Here is a 5,530-nt window from a genome sequence, read left to right as displayed (position 1 = left end):
GCTGCCCAAGTGCTGTCTACCTTACACATCCGTCTCCCAAAGGTGGACCACCGGTCTCTTCCTGAGGGATCAGAGTCGTCACCTGTGTCTCTGAGAGACTGGCCACTCAGGCCTGACCTGAGATTAGGTGATCAATCTAAAGGGCAAAATGCTTAAGCTATTCTCATCTTAAGGATGCTGTTTCAGAGGCCTCTGCACTGGAATGGGTTGGTGAAAATGGCCTACTAGATACTTGCCTAGGAATTGGCTTGTTCTCCTCTGCTCTTAGCGGATCCTGGGGAAACCAGTGATTAACCTCAAGGATGCCTCAACTTCCACATCTGCAAAAAAGGCAAGCAGCAGCCAATGTTACCACCCTGCAAAGCTCTTAAGTTGTGCTTGTAAGAGGGGCCACAAGGGCGAATTTCTCCCAAAAGCTAATGGAATGTTGGCACTTTGGCTGGAGAAGGCAGAGGGCAACATGCAAAGTGGAAAGTTTCTGGGATGTCAAACCAGTTCCCATAAGCATTTTAGAGAAGCACCTGGCCCTGGACTAGGTAGGAAGCTGTGGAAAGACCCACAGGCATGCAGGTGGGAGGAGGAATCAAGCCACGGAGGGAGGCGGTGTGGAAGAGGGATGAGTCTGGCTTCAACTTTGGACAAAAGCAGTTGCACGCTGCAGGCCCGAGGCTGCCCATGCAGCCGCCACACCCTCCTAACTCCCTGGTCCTTCTCGTCCCATCACATCCCTCCGGGGCTCAGTCCACGTGGAGCAGGTGCAGGACAAGTGTCTGCAGCCAATGATGGTTTTGCCCTCAGCCAAGCACACACCACCCTGTTCCTCCCCCTAGGGCTAGGCACTGCCCTGTGCCCAGAGCATCCTGGGAGTTGTAGTCCTGCAGCCCTTCAGGCTACCTGCTGGGAGAAGTTAAGAGACAAAAGCTCCCAGCATGCACAGCTAGGGGCCCCAATTCCTGCCTCGTCCCTCCGTCCCTGGGCCCCAATCCTCTGCTTCTCCACCCCACTCTCTACCCCGCCTCTTCTCTATACCACACCCACCCTTCATGCCCTGTGCACCCCCCAGAGTATGCACAGTGAGGATGGACTGCATCCCTTGAGCCCGGTACTCAGGTAGGGGTGGGGCTCACCAGACTAGCTGTTGCTGAGGATGCTTGCAGTCCTATTGGCAGCACCCTGGTCAGTATTTGAAAAGTAAATTCAATATCTAAAATGGAAATACCGGGTGCCTGGAATCCTGGAATTTGCCTTTTCAAGGCCACCTGTGCTACCATCGCCTGCATCCCTCCAGGCTGCCATGATCCTCCCTCTGGACCCTGTGGTCAGGGTCGCTGCAGAGATCCTCCTTTTGGACCCCACCCACCTGAAGGGCCCATACCTTGGTCAGGCATCTTAGAAAGACTGCCCTGAGACATGTCATAAAAAGGAGAAAACATCACAGTGCACAGCCCCAATTCCTGCATTGTACAGACAGGAAACTCAGATGCACTGGTAAGTGACCCCTAAGCCACTTTGGGTAACCACACTCATGCCCCTTGTCCGACGCTGCACACAGGCTTGTTCACTGGACTTCTTTATCCCAGTGTGGACCTCTTGGCCTCGTTAACACAGGCAACAGCACCAAAACTTCTCGTTGCTCTTTCCCACTATCTTAGGCAAGTTTGTGTAGGAAGGTAATATGCAATTTCTGCTCTACTATAGGGCTGGCTCCTTGGCAACCAGTTTTAATATCCCTTTTTAAACATACCCTCAGAATCACAAAATAATTAAGCAAAATAATTTGTTGCTGTTGGGGGTTATGGTGATAATTCTCTGAAGTCATTTTTCCATTTAGCTACTCTGACTCCAAATACTACAGCACCACATGCTTCTCAGACTGGTGGATGCACAGCTCCACTTCTTTGCAGAGAGGATGCACAACAGCAGAATATCCATGGCCCGACTTTCTGGAGCATCAGTATTACTACAAGATTTAGAAGAAGCAAAGTTATGTCATTTCCGAGGTAAGGAGTTAAAAACTTAAAACTAAGATGAGGTGGGAAAGTCATATGCCATTAATAATTGTCAGTAATCTGTGCCTGAAATGTCAGACTGTCTCTGAGAAAGAAATCTGAGACCCTATTTCCCATTGTTTTCAATAGGAAAAATTAGAAAGCATAGCAAATCTATCGAAAAACCCTACCAATTTCCTAAGTCATGATATGGCACCTAGACATAAGTTACGAACATCATGTGCTCCTCGTTTTGTTCCTCATTCAACCCAGTCCCACAGGTCTTGAGTGCATGCTGTGAACACTGCACTGTGCTAGGTGTCGAGGCCTCGGTGAGCATCATCGTGGGAGTGGAACTTGCTGGAGAAAGATGACATCATAAAATCTCAAAACCATGCCAGTTACCAAATTGAGGCAAGAATGGAAAGACCCAGGGGACCACACAGGGTGAGGGCATTAATAGATACTTGGGAGTATTAAAATCCATCTGATGATGTCATGAGTGAATGTGTTCCACTTTAAAACAAAACCCTGCTTTTATTCTGAGATATTGAGTTAGGATCTTTGTGCAAATATGCAGGATTTAAAATGTTTATTGATGTATAACATGCGTACAGAAATATATGCAGAAGTCATCCATGTAAACCTCAAAGAATTATTATAAAGTGAACACACTTGTGTGACCAAGAACTAGCAGCAGCTTCACTCAGACCTGGACAATCCCTTTCTTCCTCCTTCCTCCTCAAAGGTAACCAATATCTTACCAAAAAACACTGTATATCAAGTTTGTCTTCTTATACAAGTGTTTTATTACAGAAAATTTCTGTTTTATTACAGAACAATATCTGAGAGCATTCTGCTCTGTGGATGCCAGAAAAATTTAAACAATATACAAAAAAAACAAAATAGCATAGTAGGCCCATCACCCAGCTTCAACAACTACTAATCATCTGCCATTTTTGTTTCATCCACACTCCATCCCATTCCCACCTCACTTTATTATTCTTTTAGTCTTTTGTGTGTGTGTGGAGGTAAGATGTACAGTGAAAGGCACAAATCTCAATTCTACAGTTTTGGCAAATAAACATGCCCATATAACCTTCACCCCTTTAAGAATAGAATGTTTCCAACACCCCCAGAAAACTCCTTCCTGTTCATTCTCAGGCAATTTTTTCCTTCCCCTGAGGCAACCACTGTTCTGGTTTTTTCACCATAGGTTCATCTTGGCTGAAATCATCCCACGTGTATTGTTTTCTGTCCAGCTTGCCTCCCTCGGCACAAGGTTGATGAGACTCACCCAGCATGTGTGTGTCAGCGTTTGCTCCTTGGCACGGCTTAGGGTGTTCTGCTCTGTGGATGCCCCGCAGTGCGCTCATCTTCCTCCTGGGGACTTGCAGGTCATCTCCTGCGAACATTCTTGTACAAAAGCTTTTTGTATGCTGTTTGATTCCTTTATTAGCATTTAAGTGACACACATTTTGCACTTTTTAGTGGTTGTTCCAGATTACAATATACATCTTTAACATATCACAGCCTACCTAGACTTAATAGTGCACCAGTGTAATCAATGTAAAATATGGAAGCCTTGCTACAGAACAGTTCCACTTAACTCTGTCTGACCTTTGTGCTATTGTTTTCATAAATTTTACATCTACCCATGTTATAAATCCCACAATACAGTGTTATAATTTTTGCTTTAAATAGTCATAGGACTTTTAAATAAATTAAGAGAAAAAAGTTAAGTATTTGGAGGGAGATGCTTTGAGGTTCTGCAAATGTACTGTTTCTTCTTTAAGTTTCACCGACAGTTTTTGCATTCACCAGTCAGTCTTGCCCACAGTAATTATTACTGTGGTGTTCTAGTGGCAATTTTCTATTTCATGCTATCCAGCTGCTGTTATTATTTGGAATTCTGTGAGGAAGATTCCCCTCCTCCCTCTCCTTTCCTTCTTCCTCTCTTTCTCTCTTTCTTTCATTCTTTTTTTCCCCCTTTTTTCTTTCTTTCTTATTTAATCTTTTTTATATCAGTATAGACTCATGGATATTTATTTTATTCTCTGGGTAATAATCCAATGCTACCATTATTTATTTCGTTGCTCACAGTTTTCCAACTTGAGCCATTGGGAAGTCTTTCAGATTGATTGCTTTTGACACATCTCATCATTTTCTGTGTTTTTTTTTAAAGCACTTTCAGACTTCCTGGCACTACAAGATGCTCCAGGCTTATCTTGTATTTTCCATCTCCAGCCCTAGAAGTACCCATTTCTCCAAGAAAACCTGCTTATTTTTATTGGAAAATGATATTTAGAAACCAAGATCTAGGAGCTAGGTGTGCTCATTGATGCTAGGGTGTCACTGCTTCTAGACCCTCTCAGCAGAGCTTGGAAATGTATGTATGAATATAAACTCAGGTATACACATCTATCAATCGATCTATCAGTCTATCTATCAATCTGTCTATCTGGATAGATATATTAAAAGAGACATGGATTCATACTGATAATTCCAACTCCAATCCAGCACCACAGAGTTTATTCTAGCATTCTCCTTTTGCTTATTTGTAACTTCTTTCACCAACAGTGAGAAACTTAACTCCAGTTAGCTACAATATATTTACTAATGTGTCAACTACTTTCAGAATTGCTAATCCATACCCTTATGAAAAACAAATTTACCACCTAGAGTACAGTGTTTGTGTCGAGTACATTAGTTTTACAGTATCCCGTCAAAACATTGTCTTCCACAGTAACTCAGGTCAGGACCTTTCATCTCCACACCTTCAGTGTGGTTATGTCACATGCTTATAATACAGTGAGATTCATTTGTCACTTCATTCCATGTGAGTTCCCTAGCATCCTGATTGATTTTTAAAATTTGCAGAGTAAAATTCACTCTTTGTGGTGTACAGTTCTATGGGTTTTGACAACTTTATGGTCGTATATCCACCCCCACAGTACCATACAGAGCTGTTTTATTCACCCCCAAATTTCTCTCATGCTGTCACTTTGTAGTCAACCCCTTCCCCCACTCCATCCCTTGGCAACCACTGATCATTTTCCATCCCTGTATTTCTGCCTTTGCTAGAATGTCATATAAATGGAATCATATACTATATAGCCTTTTGAATCTGGCTTCCTTCCCTTAGAGAAATGCATCCAAGATTCATCCATGTTGTTGTGTGAATTAAGAGTTTATCCTTTTTATTGTCAAGTAGTATTCTAATGTACCGATGCACCACAGTTTCTTTCTCCATTCACCTTATGAAGGACATTTAGTTTGTTTCCATCTTTGACAATTATGAATAAAATGGCTATGAAGATTCACACAAGGATTTTTCCTTAAACATTAGTTTTCAATTTGTTTCACTAAATACCTAGGTGTGGGATATCTGTGTCATATAATAAGTATATGTTTAACTTTATAAGAACCTGCTAAACTGTTGTCTGAATGCAACTATCATCTTGCATTCCCAGTTCTAGTTGCTCCTAGTCCTCACCAGCACTATGTAGTTGCAATTTTATTGGTATTTGCAATTTTATTTT

The sequence above is a fragment of the Diceros bicornis genome (genome assembly GCF_020826845.1).
Source record: "Diceros bicornis minor isolate mBicDic1 chromosome 22 unlocalized genomic scaffold, mDicBic1.mat.cur SUPER_22_unloc_1, whole genome shotgun sequence".
Taxonomy (NCBI): Eukaryota; Metazoa; Chordata; class Mammalia; order Perissodactyla; family Rhinocerotidae; genus Diceros; species Diceros bicornis.
Note: the sequence above shows the minus strand (reverse complement) of the source record.